The 16,254-nt window shown below is 38.2% G+C and overlaps 1 protein-coding gene across 2 annotated transcripts in view; it reads right to left on the minus strand.

Moving 5' to 3' along the window:
- Positions 1 to 16,254, minus strand: part of ZNF407 (zinc finger protein 407) — a 351,802-nt gene that overhangs the window by 244,115 nt on the left and 91,433 nt on the right. The gene's annotated exons all lie outside the window — the stretch shown is intronic.

Here is a 16,254-nt window from a genome sequence, read left to right on the forward strand (position 1 = left end):
GAGCAGCTTCACCACAAACCCATGAAAAGTTACACTACAAATAATAGTCTTAAAAAGAAGGCAATGCCCAGAACCTGTCTCCAAACTGAAATCCAAAGATTTGACATCCAGACAACCCAAAGAAATAACAAAATGCCTGATATTTTAGTTGAAGCCAAGCTGTTACCTGCCAAAGGTGTTAATTCCTGCTGTTTATTTCTTTCCTGTTGTCTGAAAGACATTAGCCTGGTTTTCCTCTTTTTTTTAAATGATAATCCTACAATTGTGCTACTCTGTCGGCCAGACCACACTGTACAGCTCCTATACTCTAAAAACCTGCAATTTTCCACAACCACTAAAAAGTAGCAGAAGTATAATTAAAAGTGTCCTTAATTACAAAGTGGTTACAGATGCTTAACAATGTTTATTCATGGGAATACAGCCTTTCAAATCTATGATATCCATTGATAATTCTAACAAATGCTCAATCCATAAATATTTAATGGCCACTTGTGGGTATTTTATGTTTCTGTCTTAGAAGCTGACCTATTCTCAGGTTTATTAATTGGAAAAGGTTTATTTTATCCTAAATAAAATACGGAATTTTACAATATTCGGGTTATGCATACAGGAAATAGGATCATTCTGTCTTACTCAAGGAAAACACATCTTTCACAGAAAGAGTACAAATCAAGTTAACGAGGAACAGTTTATTTTGTGTGATTTTTCAGGGCTTTCAAATAGAAGACTGTTTAATAGATCCCTCCATCCTTAAAAGCAAGCCAACAGCAGTTTAATTATAACACAGTAGCTGTTCCCATTCCTATGCACCTAACAAGCTCCCGCCACTTTTTTCAGGGTGGGTTTTACGTAGCCAGCCTGAAGGTAACCCACTGTTGTATCTAAATCCCTGCTGCCCACAAGATCACTTACCACTGCAGTACATGCAACTTAAGTACCTTGCTAGAACATGAGATCTTGAGAAAAGAATATAAATTTGAAATACAAAGCACAGCTGAAGATTGTGACATAACCTACAAAAGAAAAAACAAATAAACAAAAACCCCTGTATTTCCTGCACAGGACTGTTCCCTGCCTGGTCTCTAGTCTCGTCAACCTTGACAGCACTACCACAATTCTTTCATTATGCCAGCAGTAGCTTATGCTCCCATCCCAAAGATTCCAGCAGTGCCGGGGTGCCATAATCCCATCACCCCAGGGGACTAAGCCTGCTTACTAAACCTGAAGGCATATGCAAGGCCTTTAGCTGAACGTTTTTGACATATGATACTTTATACATTCAGTTACAGCAACAGAAATATTGACTGAGAATACTCACAAAAATTGACCATTTGCCATTAGAACTTGTTATTCTGTAACAATATTTTACATACACACTGTGCAATTATAAACCAAAGGGGGCATTTCAAATGACATTACTAAGGTTGTAAAGTCAAGTACCTAGTGCTTACAAAACTCCAAAACTAAGACTGCCTTTGAAATCACAACCTATTGCACTGCCTATATGCATCTTACTCTATAGCTACAAATTTCCAGTACGTTTCAGATTTATTTTCACTTTTAATGAGGAATCCAATTATTTCACCTTAAAAATATTCAAAAGTAAGTCTGGCTAAAACAGAAAGCCACATTCTAATTTAAGGCAGGTATCAAAACCCAGAAAATTTAATTCCAAATTAAACAAAATGTAAGAAGAGTCTTTTAACAGGAAGTGTCAAGGCACTTAAACATACCTAGCCTGCCTGGTTTTAACTATAACACACACTTGATCACGTTATATGTACATGCTAGATGATAAAGAATAGTGGGGACATCTATCAAAGAGAGAAATAACTTCTACAGCTACAGAACTGCAATCAAAAATTCCGTGTCTACTATATTCCAGTCTTTCTCAGAACATAAATTCTGTGAGGTAGGAACTTGCCTACCTATATATTCATAAAAGCAACCAGAACAATGACCTCTGATTTCAAGGCCTCCAAACACTTCTCATATATACATATATATAATATATATGTATATATATTCCATAGCACTAAAATAGCACGTCATTCTAGTTTAATATTTTCACTTCTTTCATTTGCAAAGCAAATATCTAATCATATATTGCATTTACTCTCAATTTCGCATTAAGCCTTATAAAACTTCACAACACTGCTACACTGAATGTTAAGAAGGTAAGAGTTGCTCTTAGCGCTTCATTAATGAGTGGATGCCCTCAGCCTGCATGCTAAAAGTAGCATCCGACCACAAGGCCATTTTTCTTAATGAAGCACCACTGTAGCAAACATCATTGTCATTTGCAAAACAGACAAGACAGTTGGCATTTTGCACTATCCTCAGTTATCATCATTCATCTAAAGAATTTGATTTAAAAATGGTATTGCTGAACAGGTTACCTTTGCAATATCATCTTCTTCTTTGGCAACAGCTGGAATTGTACTGTGAGCAGTACAATGAATTAGTATCTCCAATAAAATAGGGTTTAGCTACCATTCTTAGCTAATGCAGCTTAGGTACACAAGAGCAAGTCACTAGTGTGCTTTGGCAGTGGTCCAGGACACTAATTTGTAAAGGGTTTTAACCTGTTACAGGCCACAGGTTAATCTCAGAACTTCATTTGAGTCTCTCTTATAGGCAGACTCCTTGTGGCAGGGGCTGTGCCTTCTGCCTTTGAGAACAGTTTCTGTAATGCAGGTGCAATCATAGCAAACAAAACCTAGAATCTAAGGTACTAAGATACAAGCAGATCATCAGTTGAGCCAATACAACTATTACGAGTTTACACCTTCCAAGTCACCTTTGTTAATGCTGATGTCTTCCCCTGTTCATATCTACATTCTACATGATAAAAAATGCCATTATAATTAATCCATCCACTTAGCTTTAGCCAGTGACACAGAAATGCTCATAATAAGCACAAATACAGACATATTTGAGATAGATGTATATTTACTTATTGGGGGCCAGAAGACTGTGTTATCACCAATTTTTAACCTACCTAGGTAATCCTGGGAGCTGAAAGTTCCTTTAAAAGGCTGTTTTAAAACTAAACAGAGATCTTAACCATAAGGTATGCTCCACAACCATAAGCACTATTTATTTTTCCCTCATTAATCAAGTAGAAAATAAAACAATTTAGTCTTTCACTCCTTTTCACCAGTAGTGAATGTTCTAAAAAGAGAGGAAAGCCTCAAACCAAAGTGAATGGGGCCATTGCCACAGTGGCAATTGAGCAATTCAAGACTAGAAATCTCTACCCAAAGGCAGGATTACCTTTATAATGGGGTATTAAATTTCACAGCATGTTTGTTGACTTCATCAAAAACTTTGAACACAGCACCACATCTTCCTTTCCCCTATTTACTTACCTTAATACTAACAAACCAAAACATTTAAATACTAATATTCTTTCAGAGCCCCACAATTCAGGAAGCTTGTAGGCAGCATGGCAAGTGAGAAAACATGGGACATCTAACAGCACTATTTAGCACGTGGTTTTCACTCTTTGAACTTCGTGACTTCTTTGATTTTCTTTCCTCATTATGGTCACATTCTCCTAAGCTGATATATTCTGTATGCAGTACAGTATTTCTCCTTTTATATACAGCACTGAAAAGCTTGGAATGATGCCATTTTCATTTGTGCAAGAGATGCAGAGACAGCGCTGTCTTTAATGTATATTTTTTTCTTGGACAGTGGAAGCTTTTTGAAAATGGAGAATGAAAAGTAAGAGACTCCTAGTAACCATTTAATTTCCCTACAATGATATAAAAAGTCAGTACTTGCAATATTGCTGTCTTTTGAAAGTTAAATGATTACACCCATTACACCTACTCAACAACATGCTCTCTCAAGGAGGTAAACTTTAGGTAAGAGAACGAGGTGAGCCTCGTGTTTAGCCAGAACCCTACTTGACTTAATGGACACAAAGTCAAGTCAGAATGTAGTAAAATATATTCTTTTTCTGGTTTCATCTTTTTAAGAATTGGCACACACTTTGAAAAGGGAGGATATAGAAAGTAAATGCTCAGAAGTCTCTTTGCAAACCTACTGAATAGGCAGGGCTTATTTTGCAAGTCACCTAAGCAATGCGTTGCTCTGATAACGCTACTGTTAACAGATGCTGCCTGTCAGAACATTACATGCGTGGATAGACCTTGCAAGGCTGCTTAAGCTTCACTCTTCCTGGAATGTGGAAAGAAAATACAGGAGACAGTACTATCTTCCAACTGTTAATTTTTGTGGAACCAAAAAGAGATGTCAGTTCAGTTAATTGTGCAGAAGAGTCTGTCTTCCCTCTCCTTTCTACCCATGAATAACAGAGTAGTTAACAATATTGACATTTAAGCCATCATCATTGGGCATCTGAATTAACACCTCACAGAGATGAACAGACAAGTTCACACCTTTCAAATCTACTGTGCTAAAGGCACTTCTCTAGACATCCCTGTATCAGTTACACTTGGTTAATACTTCCAAGGCACCATAAAAGCTAACAATTTATTTTTTTCTTAATAAAAGCTATGACAGCAAAGAAGAAGAAAGCAGTTGAGAAAGTATGCTGCAGTATTATATAAAAATATCATTTAAGTTCAGATTAGCACAAAATCTGGTCATTTCACCACAGAGAAACTTTTTTGTCTCTTTTAATGAGTTTTTCTTTAGGGTTTCCGTCAGTTGCTGCTCTATATGACTATGGATAGTTATTTTCAAAGAGCAACTAGTGTAAGCAGCACTTTATACAACAGCTAATCAATAATTTGGAAGATGAGGAACCATGTTGTTCTAGCAGCTGCTTGTTCCATGGGTTTATCAGACCCCACCCAAACACTCAAACAGCTATTACGTGATTGTGTGGTGCTTAGCCAACTAATACACCTTTTAAGTGCATCCCCACATTAATAATTTGAAAAAACACATAGCTATTGGGTGGCAGTAAATGTTGTGGTTATCAGAATACAAACATTTAAGCAATTTGGGGTAGGTCTACATGGCATAATGCATTATTTTGCATTCAATTTGCAAATCCAGAGGAATTTTTGTTAGTAGAAGCAGTGTAAGTACATTATAAAAGAGCTCTACTAGGCAAATTAGCTATATCAAGGAGGAAGGTACATTAAGCACAATGAACCATCAAGGAATAATGCTGGCTGAGGTTTCTCCACACGGCACTATATTGCATGATATGAACACAGCCTAAAAGATATGAATAAACAAGACATATAGTGCTGATCTTGTGCAACTTAAATCAGACTTTTTCTGGCACCTCTTTTGACCCTTTGCAAATAAAAAAAATTTCTAAAGACTTTTATTCTACCTCAAGCCGAGTACCTAAACCCACTCTGTAAAGAAAACAGGTCTTCAAATTACAGTCAAGTTTTTCAAACTTAAGAGGGCTACTTGGCTACAGCAATCTCATTTCTTCCTCTTGATATCACTGTCTATACCACAACAGTCTTAGCTTTCTGTGGTATTTTAGATTGTAAACTATGCTAGGATAGCTAACTCTTCTTCCTCTCTCTCTTAATTAATTCTGACTCTTCACCTGTTTTCCATTTCATAGTCCCAGAGACATAAACTGTAAAAAATTAGCTCTTATTTGTTCCTAATAATTGCCTCAGTTGAGAGGCTTATATTGGAGTCATATTTGCTTGAGAGATACTGAATCCCCTTGAGACTGTCTGCCACAGATATTATCCCTTTTAATTTCCAATTTTTATCACAAACCTTTCTCTATGCTACGGGACTGTGGAGATTACACAATAGGTGCTCTAAATAGAAAAGCTCTGATATACTTAAATCTCCATCTCAAATTGCTACTTAAAAGACAGTCAACTTTGAAGAGTGTTTGTAACAAGGAAGGTCTTGGCAAAGCGAGTATTTCTGGTTTGAGTTACCTAGCCCTTTAAATTATGTGTACCATCCATTTATACACATAATGCTGACTGAGAACTATACTCTCTGCTCCTATCATTTTTTCTCTGCAGTCTTAAGTGGGGTCATCTCCCTTATCACCAGGGAATCAATGCCAGGTTACTGTGCTATCAATTTAATTGAGGGGAGGGCTGCTTAAAGCATCTCACATTTCCTATCTAACATAATGGGATTCTGCCTCCTCCTGACCTGTGGCGGTGAAGGGACCTTCCCTTGGTGAAGGCCTGGCTCACAGTCCAGCTGCCCCCACCCCAAACCCCACTGTCCCCAGCTCCCAAACATCAGCGGTCTCTGTTAATCTTCCCCGTCAAATGCAGTCAGGGAGACAGAAGAGCTTCCAAGACAAACATTGCCTCCCCCCTCCGTTCAGGAAGCACTTGGTAATTTTACTAGGCACACACTCTCCAGGGCATTACATGCATTTAAGAAAAGCTGCTATGGTGAAAAAAAGGAAGGAAAAAACACCTATCTTTCTAGAGACAATAAATGTGAATAGCTGGTCATACATTTGTTTGTTTGGTTTTTAAATACATATAAACAGATCTATTTGCAAAGCTGTCACTCAAAAATCCTAATGACTGCCATTCACAATACAGTTTTGGAAGCAGCTTAGGACTTCACTGTGAAATAGGAGTACAGAGCTTTCCTACCACTGTCCCTCACTGGGTGCCAAAGTTTTGGAAATTGCAGATGAAGCTGTGTCTCACTGCAGTCTCCTTTGCAGCAGCCATGGAAACCTGTAAGTACTTCTGAAGAAAAAGTGAGGGTATCAGAAGAGGAACATCATGGGGGATTCTCTGGAATGCTAGTTTTGTGGTAGAGTTCTTCTCTCCACCTCTTTTTTTTTTCCCTTTCCTTCTTGACATGGTTTAGCAAGGAGCTGGTTTTGCTTGGTAACAGGAGGAGGGGGTTGCAGTGAAGACCCAATAAAGAGTTTTTAGACTCTCCCCTGGCTCCTGGGTTCAGACCCACCTCCGGCCCAGCTGGGCCAATTTGGTGCCTCTGCCATCACTATTTAGGAATGGGAATTTGAAGTGCTTGGCAGGAGGTGTAAGAGTGGTACAAGATGGAGGCAACCATGCGGACCCCCCCAGTCAGAGAAGGAGGAAGGAAGGAAGGAAGGAAGGAAGGAAGGAAGGAAGGAAGGAAGGAAGGAAGGAAGGAAGGAAGGAAGGAAGGAAGGAAGGAAGGAAGGAGCACCAGACCAGAGATCCCTCTGCAAGCTGTGGTGAGAATGCAGGCTGTACCCCTGCAACCCATGCAGGGCCACGGCAGGACTGAGAGCCACCAGCAGCTCCATGTGAGTGCACTCGGACGGGCAAGAGACTGTGTGAGGAGGTGGCCATGGTGCATGCTGTGCTTGAGAACCTGTGCACCGCAGAGCAGACCCACACAAGAGGCAGAAAGGAGCTGCAGCTTTTGGGATGATGCACATCGGAGCAGCCCATGTAGGGCTGTGGTGTGTGTGAGGTACCCCAGGGACATGCAGAGAGGACTGGTGTGGAGCCCACCTGTCCTGAGGAGAGACAGAAGCTATCAGGAATAGACTGAGTGAAACCCCCACTCCCTGCCCCCCGGGCCGTTCAGGGGGGGGAGGAGGTATAAACACGGGGATCAGGACTCTGAGCCTGGGAGGAGGGGAGGAGTGGGGAGAAGGTGGTCGTAAAGGGCTGGTCAGACCACTCTGTGTTGTGTTATGTTGGTTCTGTTTTGGTGTTTTATGGTTATGCTTTAGTTGGTGTTGCATTAAATTGTTTTCTGTTTTCTTCCCCAAACCAAGTAGCCTGTTTTGTCCTGGTCCTTAAGCGGCAATTAAGCTCTCCCTGCCCTTTGGCAATCCTCAGGTCTTTGGTACTTGAGGCTAATTGTGGTCTTTTGTTCCCTGATGGGCCTAAACCAGGATACTGCCATATATACAACTAATATTGGTAAGAAGTACCATTGTTTTCAGTCTCATATGCAATGCTGTATATAGTAGTGTGTGTATATACATATATTGCATGAATATACACCATCCCACCAACATCAAAACAACTGCAGAAAGGATTATTCTTCCAGTATGAAAACAGGTACTTGCAAAGAAAACACACAGAGAAAGATCTAGACAGTATTTTTGATACCTAATATGGCTAAAATCACTTCTATCAAGACCAATCTTCTCTCTTCAATGACAAAACACAAGTCGAATTCAAAGGCACACTTCAAAACATTACCTGGTGGCCCCTGAGAATTGAATACAGATAATCTTTCTTTCAGGTGCAGCACATTATCTGATCAACACAACACAAACTGATTTTCATAAGAAATTCTAGCCTCATCATGCAACCTTTGTGTTAATTTAAAAAATAGTCCTTGATTTTGAAATAAAGTTGAAAGTACAGTGTCAGAACAAAGTGAAAGAGGTATCATTAGCCTTCAAATGTGACAAATAAGAAAGACACAAACAAGTGTCAGGATAATTAAAAAGGCATTGTTCATTTTTTAGAAGAAAAAAATGACTTGCACAAGAAATATTAAGCTAACAAAGAAAGAGCAAATATGAGTAGAAAAAATGACAGTTATCTGCAAAATTCATAAATGTGTCTTTGGTATAACCGTAATGATCATATTTTATGCTGTCATTTTACATTTAATTGCTCACCCTGGTACTTTACTTCATAGAAGCCATCAGTACCCCACAGAGCCAGATGCTGAATTGCAAAAAAACATACTGTGACCACAGACTTACAGGAAAGTAACTTTGCTGAGCTGTGGTGTATGACAAGTTAATTTTTGCAATTATACTTTTTCCAAGAATAAATGAAACTGCAGGTCATTACTATTCTATATCATTAAAAAGAGGCAGAAAATGTTCTTGATCATAAAGGCCTCAAACTCATTTTATCATTACTTTGACATATGAAAGCAACTTTTCAAGCTGCTTTTCCTCCATGTGACTTAATGAAATAAGCACCACCTCAGCTAAAATATGTAAACATTTTGATACATTAAGAAGCGCATAACTAGAGAATATTGTTATTATTACTCAATGCTAACCCATCATATGTCTAACAGAAAAGAAATGCTATATGGGTTATGCTTACCCACAGCTGTTAGCTCTGCTGTATTATGCTACATGTAAAAACACTGAAGAGATATGGTTGCTCAGTTGTCATGCAGATTGCAATTGTCCCTTCCCCTGTTCATTTATCTTCCTGAGACATTAAATGCTAGAAACTTTTTTAAAAATAAGCACAATCGATGTCCATCACTGTCAGATTGTCTGTGCAATCAAACAGCATGAGAGTAGATATCATTATGAAACATGTAATGTCTGTTTTCTGTATCTGTGCTTATGACATCTGAAGAAAGACTTATTAAGAAGTCAAAAGTTGGGTGGTTCTTTGAATTTTAAAATATTGACTGTACATGGGAAACTCAGAACTTTCCAGAGAATTCTTTTTCATAAAATGCCTTTCCATTTTCTGCACAATTGCTTTATTTTCCCATCACTAATACGAACTATAACACTTGAGTGAGGAGGAGATCCTGCTTTCCAGATGAAGAATATATTTATTAAGACAAAAGAACGAGAGGAAAATGTTCCAAGTGTCATTGCATCTGTTTGCAATAAATGTCAAGAACCTTTTAAAAACTGACTATGGAGCTGACAAAAAACATCAGTGTGACAACCAAAGAGCTGGAAATCTTCAGTTCACTCACTGAACAATTGAATACAGTAACCCCCACCCCCCCAAGCCAAAAAAAAAAAATCTCATTTTTTTCAGAATCTTCTCTGCCAACCCATCCAATCCTTAATAGTATTGAATGGGACAAATATATCCTTTTAATACACTCCTAATATATCTTTTAAATCAAGGGTGACTAGCTACTTAAAATTTCTCTCTGAGAGTGGGATTGCAGGGACCAGTAGACCGGCAATGGAAGAAACTGACCAATAAATCCTTTGACTGAGATTTTCAACTTCATGGAACCAACCAGAGATAAAAATCAAACTAATTTCTTAAAACAGGCTGCATGTAACGTCATCCTCTACTATTGTCCAAGTCCCGGTGCTTTCCTTCTGAACAAGAAACTGACATTATTTATAAATGTTCTATTTCAATAATCAGGAGCACCTCTCCCTCATTCTCCACTTGGTCTCTTTGCATGGCAGCCATGGATCCCTATGCATGAGATTCTCTCGGTTGATATACAAGTTCTAAAACAGCAGTTTCTCAATTTTCTCATAACATACAATGAGCATCTAAACAGACTTGGTATCAAAAAAGAATACCACAAACATTGCATGTAGCTGTTTTTTTCTCTTACTTAGGATACCAAGATTTTATTTCTTCAACAAGGTGTTTTTGTCAGGAAGAAGAAATTAGAATTATAGAGAAAAAAAAAAAAGCATGGTTTCAACTGCATACAATGATTTCTTCTATAGAAGTGAAACACTATCCAATTAATTCTGTGCAGCTACAAAAGAGGAGGAAGCTGTCCGCAGGCAGACAGGGAACCAAACAGCTTTTAAAATCTCCAGCACCACAATTTTAATCTCAGTGCATCCTATTTGCAAACAAACCACTGATAAGGAGATAAAACTTTACTATTGTGAATAAAAGAATAATATTAAAATAGAATCAAAGTACTTAGCAAAGAATACATGTCTTGCCCTGGACTATCAATTAGTTTGCTGAAAACTTATATATGCAGCATGGAACTTCTTTCTTCAAATTTTCTTTTTTGTTCATCAGTGTTTAATCTTATGCCTATTTACAGGACAAGAAACAATAAGCTTTAGTTTCCCACAAGTAGAAAAAAACCCAAAAACCAGAAAACAAGCACTCAGCTATTTTTAATCTAACAGTCTTTATCAGAACTCCTGTTACAATCAACCTGAGACATTGCAATTCTATTTAAAAAACAAAACACAAGACAGAAGTCTGCAGTAAATCCACTTAAACACAAGCCAGCAGTAGCTTAGCACCTGTGTAACCCAACAACCATGAAAGGCAACACGTGTTCTCCTCCTGCTCAGAAGGCAGTATTTTGGAAAATGGCAAGAACCTGAAGCAGTTGTCGTGAGGTTACTTACATAAGCAAAGATACGGTAAAATAATCTCGTCTCTTTGGGCAGACCTTTGTATACTTGTGAGAGTTAGCAGAGCTTAATGCAGAGACATGGGATTACCCATGCAGAACAGTTCAGAGAGTCAGGGCTTTACACATGAAGCACTAAAATCTAACTACTCTCTCCTTCTCTTTCACTGTCAGCTTTCCTCTGCATTCACTGCATTTTCGATGTAAAACTGCTTTTGCACACCTTGCAATACACATACATTTTATTACATGCATGACTAAAAGGGGGGAAAAAAGTATTATCCAAAGAGAGACTGTTTTGGGTTTTTTTTCCCTTACCCTTTCACCTTCAAACCAAAGGCAACAATTTTTGACAACTACTGAGCAAATATAAAACAAAACAATGTTAAAGCTCTTGTTCACAGAACAAAGTTAAAGCCGCTGTTCTGCAGTTCAGTCTATATGATTAGAAGTAAAATTAAAGCATCTGTTAAAATATATGCTTTTTATCACACAGTATAAATACCAAAATTAGCACATGCTCTTTAAACTGTCAAATATAGATTTTTCATATCTGGTACACAATTTACTGTCACAGGCCCTTTGGTGCTACAAAAGTATTAGTACAGCTATTAACTATTTAATACTTTAACTATTTAATTCTTTAGGAAAGGGATTTAAATAATTTACTTCTACATCCTACTGTTTAAATTTTGCTGCTATGAATTTGTGCAACGAAATTGTAGAAAAAACACATGATGCTTGTTGATAGTGATAGAAGACAGGATTATTATAAAAACCAATTATATCTTTTCATTCTCTTTTGCTTAATTAAAGCAAGAAGAATCACTATCTTTCTCAGCAGTAATCATGTGGAAGCTGTATAGCACAGATACAGTAATTAACTTAACCTTATCACTTAACTCTATTGGGTCATTCAAGTGAGGCACAGTATCAGAGCTCAGAATCAATGCTGTAACGCTAACATCTTTGAGCAGTTCAGAGATTGAATAATGCCATCTGTAAATGGACAGTCTTTGTTCCTGCTTAGCTATGCTGGATAAATGTTCCCGCTCATAACTTTAATATGGCAGCTTAACCATTTAATCATTGTACATTAATACATTATCAATACTGTGAACATGTAAGTACAAAATTACTTGTCAAAGTAATCAGATATTACTGATTTTTGTGCATACATACGATACGTGGGGGATTTTGTCTTAATTATATATTTTCATGACAGAAGTTATAGCCCAGATTCTTTTCCAGAGACGTTGAAAAGAACAATCATTTCTAAATGTAAATTTTATTTTCCCTTCATCTAAAGCAGATTTTTAGAATTGAAAACAATGGTCTGTATTTGCTTTGTTAAGTTAACCAAGTGTGCAAAGTTTAGAGTATTTTAGCTGTACAGAGGGTACTTGGGCATCTGGGGGATTTTCATAACTGAAGACTTGTGCTATATCACAACAAATTAAGCGTAATTAAACGCTCTGTTCAGTGTCTATTGTTAATTGCAGCAGCTAATTTGATGCTTAGTTAGTGTTATGTTCCAAACTATTTCCAAGCACACAGAATTCTTCTGTTAAGATTACTTGCTTCTAGCCTTAAACTTATCTTTTTCATTCTCATTTGACAGATTTTTGCTCATTTATTACTTTTGTTAAACGATCAGAAATTCCCTTGCCAAGGCAGTACTTTGAGGTCCTTCACTTTCACCAAGTCAGACACTAAATCATAGGGGACAATTATCAGCAAATGCTCTCCGACAGGCCCTAAGCCTGCTGAGGTAATGCAGCTGACAAACTTTGATGCGCCATGCCCATGCACATTATGTTCACGTAGTGTGTACATCTGGGCACCCTTTATGGCGATGCAGCAAACAGCCAATCATTTATTCCACTCTAATTAGCACACATGTAAATCCTCACCAATCAAGCCACTCACAGGGTTACCGTTGTGGCAGCCATACAGCAAGCTGGCAAGACGTGGGAAGAAAGTACAAGAAGCAACTATTTGGTTTGATTTGAACCTGCCGTCACACCACGGCAGGTCCCCCCCAGTCCTGACTGTAACCAGCTCTCCCCTTCACAACCCATCATCGAGCTACACGAGAAAAAGGTCATCGGGCAGACTGCCGACCGGCCAAGATGCTTTGATTCTTTGCAGGCTTTGGGAGCACACCTGAAGCGACACGCGTCTCCGATAGCTTACAGCACAATAGCTGTCACCAGCAAAAGTCAGGCGTAGCTTTAAAGCATGCGGCACAGCATGGTGTGCACGTTACCTGAAAGAAGCACTGTCCACCTCAATATTTTAGACCCCGTTATGTCACCAGTAAACTATCTGCCAGGTGTCAGCATCCTTTTTCTTCCTCATAAGCTCAGGTGCCTCTGTGGTAACTCTTTTATTTTGTGATAAATAGCAAACATCTTCAAAAGGACAGATTCGGGCATTCAGAAAAACTACTGGCGCTGGTGTATATTCTGCAACTCCAAAGAATACTGTGTGCTTTCAAATACCTAATGTGGTTAGCTCCCATTTCCTAAAACTGAATCAAGCCAGTATGTAACACCCTACAGTGCTATTAATTACAAAATCACAAAATGCTCCATTTCAAAATGTACACTCTCATTGTCAAGGATACAACAGTTCACTTCATAAAAGTATTCCTCAAAACAGAGAGTATTTCCTTTTAGAACAAAAATCTACTTAAATCTTGTACTTTCATGCATTCAGTGCTTACTGCAAGGGAAAAAAAATGTAGTAAAACTACATTTAGCAGCTGACTTATTTACACTGGTTTACGTTTTTACTAAGTGGACTGTAAGGATGGAAAGGCACATTCACTAAATGAATCTTCAAACTTTTTATGCTTTATACTGTGTGTTTCTTCATCTGAATTTAAGTAAACTTGTTTATAAATTCACTTCTTATACAAATTAATGAAGCAACTAGTTATGATGAGTTTGGCATTGGTTCATTTTTCAAGCAACTTGTCAATAAATATCACTAGAAATAATTATTCTTGTAAGATTATAGGGACAACCAGAACATAGGGATAAAAGGAGAAATTAAACTGTGGTAGTCTTTCTCCAGATAATAATGTAACAAATACTATATCCCTACCAAAAAAACCCACAAACAAGCAAGTATCCTTATCTTGTGAAAAACTCAGCTTTCAAGAACAGAAGAATATTGAGGTGGGGGAAAGAGAAGTGCCACCTTCACATTACAGATGCTTTCACTGTCAACAATGCCTCTAAAGTTAGTCTCTTCTTGCTACAGAGCTATCACCAAGTGAGGAAGCAGGTTGTAGCTCTCTGGCTGGATACAGGCAGTTAGGTAGGACAGTCCCTTCCAGTCAGGAAGAAATCACTGTCTATTCACAAGGAGAACCCTTTTGAGGGAAGGGAAAAATCACCTTACGAGTTTTATTGGCTTATGAATCTGCTCCTGGGATATCTGTAACTAAGCTACTGAAATTGGACATTCCTGTTCTAAATTTACTTTCAAATCAATCAGAATGTTTATGCTTTCAAGACCACTGGTTGCTCATGATTTTGCCAAGCCTGAGATCCGAAAGGGTGGCCCACAAGGCAGCCACGTGTAGGGAACAGCCAGAGTCCTCACATCTCCTCACCTGCCCTGCCCATCAAGCACTGCCCTGGGGGATTGATGACCACCAAAGGACACAAAGCTGTGCAAAGCACAGTTCTCCTTTCCAGACCCCCAAGGCAACATTATTCTCTAAGACTAAGATAGGCATTAAATACTAAGCAAGTGCTGCTCCGGCAGGCATCACCCTCTCCTATGGCAGGTGACGAATTCTTTTTCCTTTCTTTGTTAACCCAGAATGAAAGAATATTATCTATGCGTAAAGCAATGAAATTTTGAACACAAATGCTTGCAAACTGCTCAAAACTCAGGCAGTATCATCTTTTACCTGTTAATAAAGAAAATAGAGCAATAAAAAAGCAGAGTGATCTGATCTAATATTAAAAAGAAACGTGCCTTTCATTTCTCATAGGGTTCTCCTTCTACATAAACAAATGCTTACATGAAGTTACATTTTTCTCTTGTTACGTGTCACTTAATTGGAACACTATACATCTCAGTGGTTTCGTTACCAAATTTGAACACAGACGTTCTGCGTCTTCCAGCTATACAGAAAGTGTTTAAAAGTTACTTGTCAGGAGTTTTCAACAAGTTTTAACTACAAGATTCACTTGTTTCACTTCAGTACACATTGGTGGATAGTACCTTAGTTCTCTGATAAAGTAATAAGAAAAAACTAAAACAGTGGTTGCATCATCGTTGCCAGATCCCCCAAAATGAATAGCCACACCAGAAAGGTGGCAATGTCCCTTTGCCATGTGCACATCACTTCAACTGCTCCGCTGTCAGCAAGGTGGCCAGCCCATGACAATAGCTGCATCAATGTGATCCCCCTGCAGCCTTTGAAAACCTGACCTTTTTGTCACATCTAAGTCAGAGAGCATTATTCTAGCAGTATGCATCGCTCTAGCAGGGCCACACACTCAAAATACCATTCCAGACACCTTAAGGAAGTAGACAACAGATAAAAGAAATGCTTTGGAATGGCAGATGAACCCGAGAACATCCGAAAGTTAAACTAAATAAGGCAGACCTCTGACTTTGTTGGGGCAGGGGGGGAGAGAAAGCCTCAGTGGGGATTAATAAAAATTATGAAGGAAACTGACGCCATCACTGTAGGTGGCTATTTCAGCTCATCTCAAATGCAAAGGCTAGGAAAGCTCACCGTAAGCTGTAAAAGGCAAAGGCAATCAGGCAAGAAGGGCAAATATGTAGGAACTCTAATTAACGAACAACAAATGCATAAAATAAACTGCCAAAAGATGAAATCAAATCAGGCTTTTTTTTTTTTTAAATGAGACAATACACTGGTCCACAATTAATTTTTGGTAATTATGACAATTAATAGCTTTTAATAATTTTTTCCCATTTCACATGGGAAACTGTAAAGCAGCTCGATAAAGTAAGAAGAATACATAATTTTGTTCTTTTTCTTTTTAAACATGCTTTCATCAGTTTAATGCCATAGAAGACTGACATCTTGTGTAAAATCTAGCCTGTTGAACTTACTTGAAATAACTTGTACCACTAGCAGTCACAGCACTGCAACCACAGAGCCCAAAGAAGAGATCTTATCTGCAGTCAGTAGGGTTTGACTTTAAATTTAAAGGAAATTCAGTGTCTTATGTTGTC

The sequence above is a fragment of the Colius striatus genome, chromosome 4, assembly GCF_028858725.1.
Source record: "Colius striatus isolate bColStr4 chromosome 4, bColStr4.1.hap1, whole genome shotgun sequence".
NCBI lineage: Eukaryota > Metazoa > Chordata > Aves > Coliiformes > Coliidae > Colius > Colius striatus.